Source organism: Miscanthus floridulus, chromosome 5, assembly GCF_019320115.1.
Source record: "Miscanthus floridulus cultivar M001 chromosome 5, ASM1932011v1, whole genome shotgun sequence".
NCBI lineage: Eukaryota > Viridiplantae > Streptophyta > Magnoliopsida > Poales > Poaceae > Miscanthus > Miscanthus floridulus.
The window spans coordinates 88,583,604-88,602,401 of record NC_089584.1 but is presented as its reverse complement, the minus strand read 5'-3'; the positions used below and the strand labels follow the sequence as shown (position 1 = coordinate 88,602,401).

General features: G+C 42.2%; 1 non-coding gene across 1 annotated transcript; it reads left to right on the top strand.

The window, feature by feature from the left end:
* The first annotated feature begins 14,631 nt into the window (after nucleotides 1-14,631).
* On the top strand, nucleotides 14,632-14,738 carry LOC136455690 (small nucleolar RNA R71). The gene has a single exon (XR_010759170.1). It is a non-coding gene; the product is annotated as a small nucleolar RNA R71 (small nucleolar RNA).
* Nucleotides 14,739-18,798: the final 4,060 nt, after the last annotated feature.

Genomic DNA, 18,798 nt, shown 5'->3' with positions numbered 1-18,798 from the left:
GCATGGAAGGATGGGAGGTAGATATTTTTCTGTGCTTTCTGGTGCTTCCCTCAGTTTGTCGAGGCCTTTAGGCACTGTCGTCCCATCTTCTCCATTGATGGTACGCTCTTGATTGGCAAATACCAGGGCACACTTCTTATAGCCATATCATGTGACGCGAATAATAAGTTGGTTCCTTTGGCATTTGCTTTGGTTGAGAAGGAGAACAATGATAGTTGGGGATAGTTCTTGAGGCTAGTCTAGATACACGTGGTTGGGCCTAGCAGGGAGGTTGGCGTTATATTTGATAGGCACCAGGGCATACTTAATGCCGTGCGAGAGCAGATAGAGGGGTATGCACCTTTGCACCATCATTGGTGTACTCGACACCTTGCCGAGAATCTACTCCGAAAGGATGGTGTGAAGGGTAACTTTGATCTGTTCTAGGAGGCTGCTCGATAGCTTGAGGACAAGTACTTTTAGAAAAAGTTAGAGCAGGTCAGAACTGCATCAAATGCAGAAGGTAGACAATGGCTCATAGGTTTGATGAGGGATTTGGAGAAATGGACGAGAGCTCATGACATGGGTGGACGGAGGTATGAGTTTCAGTGTGGCAACATGGCAAAGTCATTCAATAAGTTGTTACTGGGGATACGTGGTATGCCCGTGAATGCAATCGTTCAATTCACTTGTTGCTTGGTTCAATGATAGACATGCCCATGCATTGAAGTTGCAGAGTGATGGAGAGATATGGGCTCTAAAACCAAAGGCACACCTAGAGAAGGCAAATGAAAGGGCTGGCACACATGAAGTTACATGCTTTGACCATGCCACAAGGACTTATCAGGTCGAGCATAGGGACGGTACAACGTTCGACGGTGAGGTCCGAGAGTCGAGGATGCATGTGGTTGTCCTCCGAGCTTTTAAATGCACTTGTGGTAACCCAAGGCAGTATCACTTTCTATGTTCTCATTTGGTGGCAGCAGCTAGGCATCACAACTATAATATCGAGAGTAGGATACCTCACGAGTTCAGTGTTGACATGCTTGTGCACACATGGAGCCCCCGCTTTGTCCCTTTCTAGGACCCTAGAGAGTGGTCTCCATATGATGGGTCGAAGTACATTGCAGATCTAGCTTATCGTTGGAACAAGCGTGGATCAAGGAAGAGGACAAGGCATAGGATGGTCATGGATCAGATACCCGGAAGAACGAGGTGTGGGAGAGGAACCCCATTTGTTACTGACCCCAAGCAGTACGAGTGCGGCAAGTGTGGTAGACTTGGCCACAATTCACGAAGTTGCCATTGGCAGATTAGTGAGGTGCGACTATTGGTTGATTTTATTATTTTATGTTTGTTATATTCATTTAATTAATTATGCATGTCTCAATTTATGCATGTAATTGTGTCAATTACTTGTACATTTCTAAGTTCATGTTTCATTATATATTGAATTTCTAAATCATTGACTTTTTTTGTAGGATGGTGCAATTCCACCTGCTCGACCCGACGTATGAGGTGACCCATCGAGGACGTCTCATAGCATAGGGGCAGGTAATAATCTATACGTTTTGTTCAAATTTTAGTGAGCGTACATATGTTCGTGAAGTAACATGAGACTATATTTTATTCCATGCAGGACCTTCCGCTCCTTCGTCCTAGAACCCACAATGGGTTCTTGGACATTGAGCTCTTTCGACCGAGAGTTAGGGACGACGACAGGCGTAGCTTCCTAGACGTAAGATTCAAAATATTCTTTCAAACATATTATTAATATGTTTGATTTTTTTAGTTAACATAATTTTGTACAACAGAGGCTGTCATGTCAGCTACGCCGTGCGGCTGCTCGTTGTGGTTGTAGGACAGACACGACGCAAGACGTGTACATTCCTTCCACAGGTAGAGGAGGCTTAGGTTCCTCTAGCAAAGCAGCTATAGGGGACGGGGATGAGGACGACGACGACGAGGATGACATGGACCAGAGGCACGAGGAGCTTGCCCCCTCTTAGCTCCATGACGCTCCCTCGACTCAGCCTACACAGCCTCTAGGCGTTAGGCGACGCCGTCCACATGACCCTTACACTCTAGATACGAGCGCTCTCGGTCACAAGAGTAAGGGCAAGAGTAGGAGGTTTGTGAGGGTTGTGGTAGATGTTAGTATGCACTATTATGTATTTTGTATTTACTTTCCCGTAACTATTTAGGACTGTATGGACATTGTGGACTATTTAGACTGTGAAGGACATGTTATGGTGATTGTGATGTTTGTTGTGGTTGTATTGTGCTATTTGGATGATTAAATGTTTAGATTATATAATGATGTCTCTGTTTGTAACTATGGATGTTCCTGAAATAAGGGAAACTCTTATGATTTTTATTCGTTAATCATTAATCATAATACACTGCTAAAAAGCACAAATGTAGTACACTGCTAAAAAGGTACAAATGTAGTACACAGATCAAATGAAACAGATCTATTTGTGTGTCTTGTTTATCTATTGCCTGTTGGATGGTTGGCTTGGGTTGCTGTTCTGCAGCGGCTTCTAAACCTGTACAGTTTGAGGACTGATGTATGGATGCCACTGGCAAAGTGACATAAATTTTGTGCATGCTTTGTTGAACATAACAATTTTAAGCCGTTATACATGTCTAAAGATTACAAACATAGAAGACAACAAAGAGGAAAAAATAAAGCAAAGTGTGCAATGAATAAGTAGAGTGCTGCATCACAACCAACAGTGTAACAATGGATTGAGAGCCTATAGAATAACTTGTACACAATATTACTGCTTAAGTTATATAGGATGTAAATTATGCAAAACCTTCAGGTTCTTTAACATTCCATCAATTCTTAGTGGAAACAAAATGTGACGTTGTGTTGCATTATAGGATTGGCTTCTTATATGATTATTAACTTCATTTACGTACGAAAATACAGATGAGCAATAATATTAAGCTATAACCATACGCCATAATTATGACCGTTATACAAATGTAGCACATGATCATATTTCAACACGTTCATAATATTAAGCTGAATATCATGACCACAAATAATGAAAACAACCACATAATGAAAAGTCCAATACTATGCCACATTAAACAACATAATAATACTAGAAGTATGTGTCGACACTAGATATAGGGGGCAAATGCACTTTTAAATCCTCAGTATGAAATATACTGAGTAAGCAACTCATCATCCGAGTACCAGTCCTCTACCACAACCCTGTTGCTATAGTTAGGCTCACCTGCATTGCTCTGACCTACCTGTCGCCTGTAGTAAGCGGCCTCCGCTTCATCTGTGGCCTCAGCGGCCTGAGTGAAGAACGCGTCGTCATCCTCCTCCGCCTGCAAGCCCGCCTCTGCTAGAGCGATGAGCTCGCTCAGTCTGCCAGTGTTGTCCTCAGCCTCCTCCGCCTACAAGCCCGCCTCTGCTAGAGCGATGAGCTCGCTCAGTCTACCAGTGTCATCCTCAGCCTCCTCCACCTGCAAGCCCGCCTCTGCTAGAGCGATGAGCTCACTCAGTCTATTAGTGCCGTCCTCATCCTCATCCCCCTCATCAGACAACACAATCGGCGATTGAACGGTGTGACCAGCTCGTGATCTATGCTCATCTAACTTCTTTTCCTCATACCTTGCATGAGCCACCTCTACGGCATGTTCCTCGCTGCATCTAATCCCTTCATGTATAAAATGCAATCAGTTAGCAATGCGATTATATTACATTTAAAATCAGGCAACGAAAAAGGCTTTCAAGCACTCACTAGCACATAATGCAATAATATGCTCGTTCAAGACCTGCATCTGTGCTCTTGTCTCCTCCCTTGCCTCCTTCCTTGCCCTCTCCTCCTCTAACGTCATCTATCTCTCTAATCCCCATTTGTCAAGCCCAACATCGATCGGGTTACAAGTACTGCGTTGTCTAGCAAACTCACGCATCTTTTCTTTGTGAGGTTTAACGAATAGGTTGACATAGTTAGGTCCATATCCCCTCTTCCGTGCAATTACTTGCCTTCCCTTCAGTTCATCCAAGAACTTAGCTTGACCATCATAACATTCCCACCTACATTTCCTAGTGCTCTGTTCAAATGAAAAATTATATCATATATGTCTTAGCAAAAGAAACAAAATACGATTTCATGTTTACCACAAAAATAACCAACCTCACCATAGTCAACCATATGGCCGCAATAATGGCCTATTCCAAGCTCCGAAGGGACTAGGCCATAGTTGAATTTAACACCACATTCGTACATGACAGGAGGCGCTTTGTAAATTACCCTCTCTTTCTTCTTTTCCTTAACCTTTCACGGTTCTTCTGGCCATTGGTTCTTAGGACCATACAACCACTCCTTGAAATGACACTTTGCCATTGAAAACACCTAAATAAGGTGACATTAGTACATGAACACATATAGCTCAACATTTCAACACATACACTTTGCACTTACTTCATGCTTGTTTGGACACAGAAACTCCAACGTATTCTCAGGGTTTATCACAGATCGATCTCCGCAATCGCACAGAGGAGGTTCCTCAAGTCATCTAACTGTGGCTAGGTGCTTCTCCTTAGCCATCATTGGTGAAGGGTTAGGGGGTGTGGAACCCACTGCTTGAAGTGCTCACGTGGATGTCTCCCTCTAAACCAATCATCAAAAAGAAGGTACCTAGGGTCAAACTTGTCTGCATCGTCGATCCACTGAAAGAAAAAGCACCTCTCATGGTCCTACACAATGAGATTCCAACAAAATATTAGTAGCATACTTACACAAATAAAGAAAAAAAGATAGTGGAAACAATTTCTTATATTAAAATGACTGCATGTGTAGAAGCACGGCGCCGCTGTGTTTGGATGTTTCGATTGAAACACGTGGCCTAGGAAACCACAGTCACAGTTAGGGACAGGGAGATCAGGAGGGACGGGGGCATCTTTGCTAGACGCGTCAGGGTATAATTCTCGAGGACGACCCTGTTTTCGCCAAAACTCCTCCCGATACATTTCTTGCATCTAACAAAACGGATGTAATTTAACAAACAAAAATCAAAACAACACAATTTAATGTCAATGAGAACCATAACTACAATACAACCAATTTCGTTCTAAGAACCGAAAGCAATTAACTTTAAACCCTAAACCTAGGGTTTCCCATTTGATGCACAACAATGATCCTATAACATAACAACATGCGCTGCGGTTACCTATGTTTGCTAGCTTTTTCCATGCCTTGACATCATCCTACGGTTGTATAATACAAATATTGAGGGATAGAATGAAACCCAAAGTAATGACGATTCTTAGGTTGAAAAATCCGACTAATATATACTGAATCGATGCGAAAAAAACTAGGAGGGGAGCGAGGATACCTCGCTCTCGAAGATCTACGGATCAAATCAAAGTTTCCAAGGTTCAATATGCCGATTTGTGAGGTAGGGCGAAGTGGGGAGAGAAAAACTCCAGAGGGAGGAGAAAGAAGAGAGAGAAGGCTCGGGCAGGAAGATTAAGGCCGGGGTTAAAACAGCATCTCGGCGCCAATAACCCTGGTGCCGAGCTCGGCGCTAGGATCTACTGCACCACTTTGCTTCTGTCAATTGTCATGTCAAGTAGGTGAGGGATCCGTTTGACCGTCTTTCAGTCTTTGTTTTATTTAAAAGAGCAGAACGGGGGGTTTTAGCCCTACTGTTTATAATTATTAAATTAAATAAAAGTAAGAAAGGAGTCATTCCAAAATTTTCAAATCACAAAACGTTCTATTAGTCTTTCTAGATACTATATACGTAATTTTTACTATGTACTTAAATATACACTATGTCTAGATACATAATAAAATACATTTAGAAATGTCAAAATGTCTTAAATGGATAGAGTACAATCAAGAGAGAAAAGGGAAAGGAATGATTACAAAAAATCTCTAGCCATGAAAGAATCTCTGAAAAACAATTTTTTTTCGATGAATAAAAGCAACCCCAACAAGACCCTCAAAGGCTCAAACTAAATTTTATTAGATCACGTAAAAAACATAGAACGAGTAGAGCCTCTACTTAGGCCTCAAAAGTAAGAGGCTCTCAAATTCTTCTTTCATGCCCTCATTCTTGAGACCCCCACTTTTCGATTTTGGCCATTTATATACTTGTCCTGTCTTGTGCCTGCTCACCCGAGCCCCACCTCCGTCTGGCTTCCTCCCATAGTGTTCGACACCTGGCATGCTCCCTTGGTTCGTGGCCGCCTCCTTGGCTCCTCCCTTAGTGGCTTCACGGTGCTCGGCCTCCATCCGAACTCCTACTGCAGCGGCCGGCCTCTTCATGTTTAGAGGAACCGCTCGACCGACTCCTCATCGGTGGCGCTTCTCGGGTGGTTCAGAGCCGGCATCTGGCCTCTTGCCCCAGCGCTCAGCGTCCGTCCTAGATCCTCCCTATGCTCGGCCTCTCCAGAACGACCTCCATGGTTGGAGAAGTCGTGGTGCCCAGGTCTCCTTCACGAGACATATAGCTTTGTAGATGAGAGCAAAGAGAGAATAATAGAGAATGACGAGCCGGTCCCTTGTGCCAGTATCTATTGAAAAGGATTTGATTTTGAGAACTCCTGCTATAATAGATATAAAAATATCAAATCCTCAAAAGTAGGAGGAGCCCTTAAATCAAAAGTAACGATCCTTATTTGAACTTTCTTGCTAGAGTTGCTATAACCATTAAAAAATAAGGCTTGCCTATCCTGTGTCTGGGATACAGCGTCGAGTATCTTTTCAGTGGCCCCGTTCACTTAGAGGAATCTGGATGAATCTGTGAGAGGAAAATACTGTTCCGAATGAAAAAAGAAGCGGATCAAACCGGATTTAAGGGCACGCGAACGGAGCCAGTAATTGGTATAAGGGTGACAGTGAAAACAATCTTTTATTACTTGTAGTGGTATCAAAAAATACAATTCTAACACAGTGTCACATTTTAATATCTTAAATTTGATCAATTATAGATAAAAAAAATATTAATGTTTATAATACTAAATAAATACTATTAGAATAATTACGAGATATATTTTCATAATAAATTAATTTAAAGTAATAAATGTGAGTATTATTCACTAGAAACTTAATCAAACATGAATAACTTTTCATGACATGTAACTTATAGTTGCATTCTTTTGGGGACGGAGGTAGTAAATGCAAAACCTAAAACTTTCTATCACTCTTCAAAGGTTCAGTTTGCAAGTTAGTTAGGGCAGCTCCAGTGTGCAATCAATTTTCCCCTGCAAAACTTTTGGTGTGTCAGAGAGTTTAAAATGGCCACAGTGTAGAGTTCGATTTGTGATAACGGCGCCAACTAAATAAGGTCTTGTTTAAATCTAGAGTGTAAAGTTTTGGAGTGTCGCGTTGGGTGTCATATAAGGGTGTCGCATGGGGTGTTCAGATACTAATAAAAAATAAATTACAGAATCCGTCAGTAATCCGCGAGATGAATTTATTAAGCTTAATTAATCCATCATTAGCGCATGCGTTACTGTAGCACCACATTGTCAAATTATGGACTAATTAGGCTTAAAAGATTCGTCTCACAAATTAGTTACAAACTGTACAATTAGTTATTTTTTAGTCTATATTTAATACTACATGCATGTGTCCAAACATTCGATGGGACATGAAATAAACTTTAGGGAAAAACTAGACAAGGCCTAAGTATTTTTTTGTCCCTGGGTCTCTGGATGTGTGGGTGGGCATGCACTCTCTAAAGGCTTGTGTCAGATGCCAACATACCTTCTTCGCAGCAATGGCTTTTTAATTCACTACGGTTCGACGCATATCCAAGATGCGATTTTTGTTATGACCGAAAGAAAAGATATCTAAGATAGGGGTGAATTAGGCTAATTCTAAATTTCTTGCAATAATTTAGCCCTACACTTAGCCCATTTTACCCTAGTGCCTAAGTGTGTTCTCTATTGATCTACCGCATAAAAGTTTTGTATCCTAGGTTCCAATCCTACTCGCGCATGATAATTTTAAGAATGTAAAGACAAGAATTGAATTGCTCAAATGTAAATGCTCAAAGTAAAGAGAGTAAGAGGAACACGACGATGTTTTTCTGAGATATCAGAGAGTCGCCACTCCTCGCTAGTCCTCGTTGGAGCACCCGTGCAAGGGTGTATCTCCCCTTGATCCGCGTAAGGATCCAGTGTTCTCTATGGGCTGATTCTTCGACACTCCATCGTGGTGAATCGCCCGCAACCGCTCACGCCATGGCTTGGGTCATCCACAAGCTCCGTAGGATGATCACCAAACTTCCAATCACCACCGAGACATCTAGGTGATGGTGATCACCAAGAGTAACAAACACAAACTCTCACTTGACCAAGACAAACCTAATGAGAAAGGTGGATGCACACTTGCTACTCCCTGTGCACTAATGAGGTCCTTAATCTTGGATGATCAAATCTCAATCACCCTACTAGGCTCTTGCTATCCCTTGCACTCCAAAGTGTTTCCTCAGCTGAACAAATGGGCAAGAGAGCTAAATTGGACGAGCAGGAGATGTATTTAAACACTCCCATTCAAACCATAACCGTTAGGGTCCAACTCAGCATGAACTGAAGTGACCGGACGCGTCCGGTCAATAGCCAACGGCTACAATGATGCCAGCATCGACAAATGACCGTTAAACTGACCTGACTTAGTGCAACATCCGGTCCCTCCAGACACGATGCATCTGGTCCAGAAATGCCTCCTCTAGACCCTTTGTGTACTTGTCCAAACTCGACAGCGAGCGAGTCAGGTCACACACTGCACTACGTCCGGTCTGTTGTGATCACCAAGCCAAGAGCGGCTGCAGGGGCACCTATGTGTCTGGTCAGCAACCAGACCTAGCATTTGGTCTTCAAGAAGACCCCCATTGTGCAGCTTACCACTGACCGAACGCTACGCCTTAGCGTCTAGTCCTTCTTCTTCAGCGTCCGATCGACATAAACAACACTTCATTCACATCCAATTCAAAAACTTTGTGAATGAGTTTGACTTCAAATGATCTTTGGGCCAACTCTGAGCACATTTGACTCACCTAGGTCAAGCTACTAGTCCATACTTCCCTTAATAGTACGACCAAAGGGAAAACAAAGTCCTAAACTACTCTAAGTGTCACTCCAACAACAAATGACACTTAGAACTAGTCTAACCTTAACCTTGTCATCCATCCTTTGAAAACCGAAATGATTTCCATCGATAGGGGCATGAAATCTATTGATTGCCCAAACAATCGCAATTACCATGATCTAACTCAATTTGTCTCTATAAAACATAGGTTAGTCACAGTAATCTTGTGTCATCATTAATCACCGAATCCTAACTAGGGGCCTAGATGCTTTCAATCTTCCCTTTTTTAGTGATTGATGACAACACAACCTCGAGTATGTGAATAAGAGATGGATGATGTTTTCAACAAGCTTGGTTCAAATAAGCAATTGATAATAATACCAAGGTGTTAGAAGGCTTATTTGACCCAAACCAACATGATGTACTCAAAAGATATGAAATAACCATGAGTACAAGATATAAAGCTCATTTGAATCGGAGTAGAACGTGGAAGCAAAGCAAATGAGCATAACCAAGTGACATGATATACATATAAATCAAAGTAGAGAGCACACATATCACAATGCATGAAAGTAAACATGATACGTATGAAAGATCACACACAAAATAATGAGTCCATCTCACATGCTCCCGCTAAGTCTAATATACTCGCTCCCTATCCCCCTTTGTCGTCAAGCACCAAAGCCTAAGGGTCGATCGGTGGAACAGGAGTAGGTGAGTCGGGCGTAGAGACATGGGGAGTGAGCTGAAACTGGGTTGCATCATCATCTGACTCTGAGCTCTAAGCGGTCGGACCCACTAGAGCAGACTCATGCTGACCCTCAGTAACCAAAAGTGTAGGTGAAGCGTCTAGGTCTGCTTAGTGGACTCGATAGCTGGGTCGGCCTGCTGAGACTCTAAAGCTGTGGTAGTGGCCTAACCATGTGGCTTAGAAAGTATCTCCGTAGCAAGTGGAGCCATAACTATCACTGTCTCTGTCGTTGAGGCCTCAAGTGTAGGAGTGACGATCGAAGGTGGTTCTAACGAAGCAACAGAAGACGGGAGAGTCTTAGTCGTCCCTGTGACTAGAGCTGCTGTAGTAGGAAGAGTCACTAGGAACTCTAGAGGTGTGGGTGTTGGCATTTCTAGACGCAATCACCAAGTATGGAGTTTTTTAGTCCATCCCCGGCAACGATGCTAGAAATGCTTGTTGGCATTTCTAAACACAATCACCAAGTATAGAGTTTTTAAGTCCATCCCTAACAACAGCGCCAGAAATGCTTGTTGGCATTTCTTAGCATCACCACTAGGATTGGTGTTTTCTAGCAATGGCGCCAGAAACACCGTGACGATATTTCTGAACACATACAGAAATAATCCGCAAGTGCACGGATATATCATTGTAGCATTTCACCTGGACGTATTCGGGTATCGTTCATTTATATTTTCCCAAAGGAAGGCATGGTATAAAAGTCTCTAGTAGGGACATGGTCAAGATAACATGACTGTATAATAGACCAAAGTCCATAACAGAGGTAAGCTAGGATAAACATTGGATAGTGTGACACACATACTTAAGCCAATCTCAAGGATAAAGATAAAAGAAAGAATAAAGAATAAAAGAATATTCCTAAACTGGAACAGACTTATCTTGTATACCTATGTTAGATGAGTAGATGATCATACAAATACATGAATTTTTAGTGGTAGAGGTCCTAAGTTAAGATAGCTTTGGTCAGAATAAACTTACTTCGGGCATTAGGTTGCAACTGGTCTGCCATTTGATGCCGGCCTGTAGCGCTACGCCGTATCTAAACGTGGGGGATTATGAAGGACGGACATGACTATCGCCACCTACCACCTACCCCTCAACCGGAGGATATAAGGCAAACAAAGGTAACTTCTAACATAGACACCACGTCTACGCTATCGGTTACTACTCTAGCGGTGGCCAGGAACTTCCATCTTTATCTGGAGTCCTCTTACTAGAGCATCAACCATGGGGACGAATGACGAACCCGCAAGAATATAATGACCAAAACTAATCTTAAAGTAGGACTCACTACCTCAATTTAGGTTTTGGTCTAAATATGCATGTATGAAAGATTAAGCATAAAGTTTCATATGCTAAATGAATAATATAATAACTTTGCTCTAATTTCATAACATAACTATATTGATAAAATAAGAACAAGAACATAAGGAAGCTCTTCATATTATTCATACCAAGTTTACTCCAAGGTTCAATCTCTCTAATGAAGCTTCTTGCCTAACTCCTACTAAACTACTAAAAAGAGTAAAAAGAATACAAGTGTGAAGGGAGAGAGGCACTTGTGTGGTGTGTGTTGGAAGAGAGCTTCACCCCTCTTTTTATACAAGCATGGAGGTCGGTTTGGCCCTAGTCAATTAGGAAACTACCCTATACCACCTCAGCATGCCGCCATGCAACCGCCTATAGAGGATGGGCTAGGGCTGCACCGCCTGGGGTGCAGGCGCACCCTAGCTGGCTCATCTGGCCACCTCCTTTGCCAGGTGGGCTGGGGGCTAGGCCGGGGCCCCTCCCACATCAGTGCTTGGCCTAGGTTTTGTCGTGAAGGTGGGCTTCTCCTTATTCCTTTGCGCGGATTCTGCTTTACGCTTTGTCTGAAGGCGCATTTTGACTATAATTCCATCGTATCCAAGGATAAGTGCTGCAAAATAGGAGTCCTGCAATACAAGTGGAACTATGTCAATAGTAAAGGTATATGTGTGTAAAAATATGTAGTTTCCTCCTTTTTGGATCATAGTTGGTGGTTAGATTTTGTCGATAAGAGCCGCCAATAAAATCCCCCAAGCTTACCCTTTGCTCGTCCTCGAGCAAAAGCTAAGACATTGGTTGTTGATCCAGAGTTGCTACTATGCCAATTACATTTCAAAAGTGCCATGCCTATAACAAAGTTTTCTTCCTTGATTTGAATAAATTGGTATTTTATCCACCCTTTATTATCTCGTTACCTACATGGCTTTTTTAGCCTTCTCCAAGTCTTAGGTGGTTGCAAGATAGAATGGTTCACATAAATGCTTATCATTCGTTCTTTGATCAACTTTCTTTTCGGAGGTTTTGAAAGTTTTGCAAAAAATAAAGTTAAGTTCCTCAAATGACTCACTTGGTCGCTCAGAAGTGTATGATCCTCACCAAAGGCTTTTTATGTTTACCGTTCTTTTCATCCTACCAACTAAATGACTTATGTGGATCTTTGGGTAGGTATAAAAGAAGGCATACTTGCGTCACATAATATTAAGTCAAAATCAGATGTCAAGGAGATATACACTTTGATCAAGACGTGCAAGTGTGTGGGATTTTTATAATCTTCCTAATGCTAAAAAATATATTTTTTTGTACTCCTTTAATCATGACTCTCTCTCTCTTTTAGGAGGGATGCCTTTTATTTGAAAGTATGGGCTATGTTATTTTTTCTTTCTTTTTCTTTCCTTTTCTTCATGCTCTTTGGCATGCATTTTTTTTCTCATGCTTTTTTAGCATGTATATTTTTTCTTTTTTCTTCTTTTTTACAGAGCCCATATTTACTTTTGGCATATGAAAACTTTTTTGGAGAGAGACTCATGAAAAAAATGAATGGAGTATTTATTTGGTGGACGAAAAACATGTTTTTACGTAACTCTTAGTGTAAGAGTCAGTATTTTATTTATGGGTGTATGTGAATCTTGATCATGGGTGCATGACGAGAATCTCAACATGGGTCACAAACAATTTGACAAAGCTAAACATGATAACAAGCAGCATATGACTATGATTTTGTATTTGTATCATGTCAAATGGCCTTGGTAGGAATTTTAATCATTGAGGAACTTTTAAATTAGCATTTTGAAAATAAAACTCCGGATGTCAAGTCTTTCTTAGAACAAAGTCATAGCAAATTTCTGTTACACCATATCTTATCCCACAACAACTTAGACTAGATTAAGCATTTGCAACCCACAAGTTTCAAGTTTTTACGGTGAGACATTTTTAGCCAATAAACTCAAATCTTGGAGAAAGCTAAGTTATAAACTAGGCACATTCAAAATATAAGACTAAACAACTATTCATCATTTCAATAAGAATGAACTAAACATTTTTACTACACATATGTGGAGTGGAATTAATATTATTTGTTGTTTTATCATATTTCATTTTTTTAAAACTAAGTAATAAATAAATGAAGAAAATAAATGCAAAGTAAGAGATACAAGTTACCTCTTTGGTGTCCTCCCCCAAGCTAGCCCAAAGTTTACGATCCTTCGGCTGCTTTTATTATAGGGCAGAGGCAAACTCGAGGGTTGATTTTATTTTAGTTATTATTTATATTTTATTATTATTAATAATAATATGGTTCACCAACCAAGTTTTTGTCTCTGTTGTCATCTTGAAGACTTACCCCATAAAGATGATAAGTTTCTACAAGGGTTAGTCCATATGATCAACCAAAATCTATACTAGTAGTTTCGATTCAATGATCAAACTAGACACCATGTCTCATTTGATCAAGGTAGGCTACTCAATCTAAGCACCATGCTTAAATTAAAAAGCCTATAAAAGTATGATCATTACATCCAAGCTTCAAACTAAGCACCATGCTTAATTTAAAAGATGTATAACCAATACTCTCAAACCAAAACATGTCGGTATAGAGAGAGGACGCATGAAAGGATAAACAAGAATCATTCAACAGTGGTGAAAACATTTAATGGTGAATTTTTTTATTTATTTTCTTTTTATGCAAGGTAACGGAAAGTGGTGAGAGTGCAAGACACACGTTACCTTTTGGGGGTCCTCCCCCAAGCTAGCTCAAAGCCTATGGTGCGGGGTTGTATCCCCATGCTTTTTTACTTTTCCTGCAAGGTTAGGATATGGTAGATCATGAGTGGACTTACCATCTCTCGTGATCAACGCATTGACATTTTTACAATCATATGCAAGAATTGTAGCGGCAATTTGAGCAAGATGAGTTTCAAATATTTTATTAAGGCTTAATTAATTTTTGAAGGTAACGGTTAAGCCTTCTAATTTTGGATTAATGTTTTCAAAAAAATTATTATTAGTGGCAAGATTTTCAATTAGGTTTTCATTTATTTGAGCTTGCCCTAACACAAGATCTTTCAGGAAGGGTTGATTTGCAAGATTTGAATAAGTGTAGTTACCTTCCTGATTTTGTGGGTAAACTGATTCCACCCTGTACCTCTTTGTGGATGGAACCCATTGTTGTCATTCAGCGCATCTTCACCGAGGTAGTCATTCCCCAAGTGTCTAAAGTTTCCACACACCTCGCATGGTATATGCGAGTAGAGCGATTGGACAGCACCATGTCTGTCCAAGCGTTTCATTAAGAGATCCACTTTTGCGGCCAACATATCCATTTCTTCCACGGTATGCATGCTGTCTTCTTGGGTTTGGTGTCTGTCTTCACTCGAACCCTAGTTGGAGACCATCTTCTTAATGAGAGTCGTAGCTTTGTTGACTGTGAGTGAGAAGAAAGCCCCTCCGATAGTAGCATCTATGTGGGCTCTAGATGTGGAAGTTAGCCCGTTGTAGAAGTTTTGAAGAATCAATCAGTTTTCCATCCCATGGTGTGGGCAGGCAAGGATGTATTCTTGTAGCCTCTCCCACGCTTTTGAGATGGATTCTGATGCTCTCTGCTGGAAGTTGGAAATTCTTCCATGAAGGGCATTGGTTTTGCCCATCGGGAAGAACTTCGCGAGGAATGTTGTGGAACAGTTGTTCCATGTGTTGACAGCTTCCTAGTCCTTGTAGAACCACTGTTTCACCCTCTCTCAAAGGGCGAACGGGAACAAGCAGAGTCTAATTGCCTCCAATGTGACACCCTCCATGACGATGGTGTCGCACAACTCTAGGATTGTTGGAGATGTGCATTGGCATCCTCGCTAGGCAATCCATAGAATGGATTTGACTGCAACATCATGATTAGGCTAGTTTTCAGTTTGAGTTCACATCACCCATGTTGACAGCGGGCCCATTGTGCCCATTGGCAACATTGAGGATGGAGTACTCGTGTAGAGTCTTGTCGGCCATGGTGTTCGGTATGGATGGTGCTTGGATGATGGGTTTGGTTGCTGATGGTGTAGCAGATGGTGGATTGACATGAGGTGAGGCCTTCTTTTTAGGAATGACTCTGGATTCTTGGTAAGGTCGTCGGCAAGTCAAAACCATCCTACACTATCCTATTTTCATCCACCATAGGAGAAAACAAGCAATGTTATCCTGTTATGAGCAATGGCTACTACACATGCATATTATCCTATCAAGTATGGTTACCAGAGCAGGGTCTGTTAGCGATGACTGAGGTGGAGTTGAGCTGGAACCACCAGCCTCTCTATCGTGTTCCCATGGGGGCATCTGTGGAATATGCTAGTAGTCCTCGTCTAAACTGTTAGATGGGTCATCCTTGACCTCATCATCCTATTATGCCTCTAAGTCTGCAAGCTCTAACTTTGCCATGGCCCTAATGGCCTCGTCCTGCTCGACTGCTGTCTCTGGTACCTCTAGCCTCTGGCAACACTACTGCCTCGGTGTCCTGCTCCTAGTACTAGAACCCATCAGCTGGCGCATGTCATACTTGGGGAACTCAATATTAGTGCCAATCAACTCAGCCATGACCTTAGGAGGAATATGTGAACATGCCTATAAAATGAGAAAGCAAATCCAATGGGCATATGGCAACTAATGGTGGCCCTTGAAACCCTCTGCTGAGGTGTCCTCCATCTCTGAGAGTATCAAATACCAAATATCAAATGGTGTCTAAGAGATCAATTGGTGGACTAACCAAAGCTAAATACATGTCAATCCCTCATGGTAGCCACCCTTTAGGAGCAAGGTCCTCCTCATGACTGCGTCTAGGAGGCGAGCTATAGGTGTAAGGGCACTCGGAGTGCGCCTTGAACCCTCTTCGAATGGCTCATGAAACTAGGCTCTGACTAACTCTGTAGGTGGCCCTACTCCACCGTGAGGCGTCTCGGTGGTTGTTTCTCCATAGGAGAGCTGGTGAATCCTAGTGGCTGACTCTAGAATCCTCAATATCTCTCTAGCCCTATTGCTGTACAACCTACGGTCACGTCCTCTGAATGCAAAGTGAATGTACCTGTGACCTAGGTCAATCCACAAAGAGGCATAGAACTCTCTAACCCAAGAAGCAGCATACCTACCAGTCTACCCCAATAGGTCTACCAAGCTAGGCAAGTAGGTAAGATGGGGAATAGACCTGCTCTTCTCTTGCTACCACTATGGCCTCCAAGCAGCACTCTCTAAGACCTGAATGCCACACCACTATTTAGGTAGGCGTTATAGAAATCCTCCTACAGCACAATGTAGAAACCCTCTGAAGCCCTCTTGTCCTGCTGAGGTGGGAACCACTACTCAACCTCTACAAAGCAAAGCTACTGAACCTGCTAAGCTATGGCTACCCTCAAGTCCAAGTGCTCTACTAGCAGTGGGCCTCGTGGTCTGGGAGGTGGCCGAGAACCACACCTCTAGCTTTTTGACAAAGGTGTCACCTAAGCACGGACATGACTTGAGCATCATAGTGGCTGCTCTTGTGGCTGCTCTACCTCCTCCTGCTCTGCCTGCCGCTGCTCGGTCTCTCCCTGGGTGGTATCCTCAACTAGATCATCAAGAGAGACTCGCTGACCACCAAACATGATAGTCCCATGTTAACTACCACTAGCTGTCTCATACCCCTCCACTGCACTCCTCTGAGCTGCTGTTAGGTGATCTCCAACATGAACACCAACACCTCTCTTTGCATGCTCAGCTGCTGCTGCCACTGCTATTGCCATCTCTACAGTTGCATCACCACGCTTGCGCTTTTTCTTTGCAAGCATCTTCTTTGACCCCTTAGCCTTTTCTTGCGCTGTTAGGAGAGGCAAACATCTCTCGTCGTTGCCGGGAGCACCAAAAGCATTCTTGCATCTCACCATAGCTAACACTATAAAGAGATCAACTGCAACTGACAGGATCAATTGCCCATCATATGCCAACTGACAAGATCCACTGTCACTGACTCCCCCTAACATTGAGAAACACTACCGAACTGACACTCACCAAGGCTTAGCCTCAATCCATACTCGTGGGCTTGGTGCCAAGTTAACTGCCACTGACAACTAACAAGCCAAACTGCCTCACTACCCAAGCATGGCCTCAAACCATGACTCGATGCAGAGAAAGTATAGATAGGATGTATATATAAGCATCATATGTATCTAGAGAAGTGAAAGTCCTTAGTAGAAGCAAGAATTTTAGGTAAGAAATAGAAGAAAGGCTTGCTACCTATCGAAATCCTATGAAAAGATAAGTGACTGAAATAAGGGGTGCCACACAAGATCAGCAAGGGCACTACAGACGAAAATGATTGAGAACAGGGGGTAAAAAATAGGGTTCAAGAGGTTTAGGCAATAACACAAACACTTGGTGAGCAAGGGGAAAAGCGGACCCTGGGAGCGAAGGTTGTGGCCAAGGGATCGATGGAGAACTGCTCACATACAACAAAGGCACTACATCCAAGAATTGATCAAGGAATGGAGTTAGCAAGCTTGTTGCAATGGTTCAGACATTTAAGCAAACACCTAGGGGGCAGCATGGGCACTGACCCTAGGAGAACCTGTGTCACACCCAATTTTGCATAGCAAAACCAGGTACTCATATATGTGCGCCCAGGATGTCCAAACACACACATATATCACAAATTGCAATAGTATCAAGTAAAGTACTTATTACATCGCATATCTCATCATAAAGTTAATACAAAGTTTTCTCAACGGCAATATTATTACAATCACAGTGGAATAACTAGCCCAAACTGCCACATGGACTCTAACTGGTGAACGTCTCCCTAGAAGTCCTAGACATCCTCCAGGAACTCTTCATATCCATTATCTGTTACCCATTCAGGATTTTCATTGGATGTAAAGCAAGTGTAAGCTCACCATGCTTAGCAAATATATCAAAGGGATCTATGAGGCTCAAAAGGCTTGACACTGTTTGACTGCGGTTCGCAATTTTAGTTGATCAAGTTTTAGCATCCTGTATCACTAATTTAGTGAACAATCCCAATTCCCAAGTGATATTAAATATAGTCAAGTTTATCTCAATCCCCAGCCATCCACCATCCACAGTAACCACTAATCTTGAAGGATCCAGACTGCTCGTATCCGTGAGCACGGCTGTTATAATAGGTTAAATATTTCTACAGAAATTGTACATCTTTACCCACCTAGCCGTGATTCTCAATGTCGGGGTTTGCAAGGCCCACTACACCTCTACCTAGGAAGTGTGGCAGGGTTTCACTATGAAACCCTTAGCTAGTTGCACTAACAAGTCATAGCTACAAAGGAGTGGCACACGTGGGCATCGCAGCATGGTACACACATCCTAGCAGAAAAAGGAAAGATACTATCTTACCCTTACTAGAGCTATAGACGAGCTAGTACAATCTAGTTAATAGGTTAAAGTCAGAGCCATATGACACTCGGGGTTGTATGGAACCTCCTAGGTTGCCGCTTCAGGATTAAGTCCTTATGGAGAGGCACTAGAGTACTCAACCCCGTACTCTAGCCCCCTATCTGTTACTACAAAGCTTCACTTTATCACATTGCATATAGCCTTTAGTCATGTTTAACAATTATTTTATGTTAAGCACTGCATCATCTATCCAAAATGCCTACCCAAAAACCCCAGGTATCAAGGATATGTGGTACAAGTAATCATCTAGGTAAA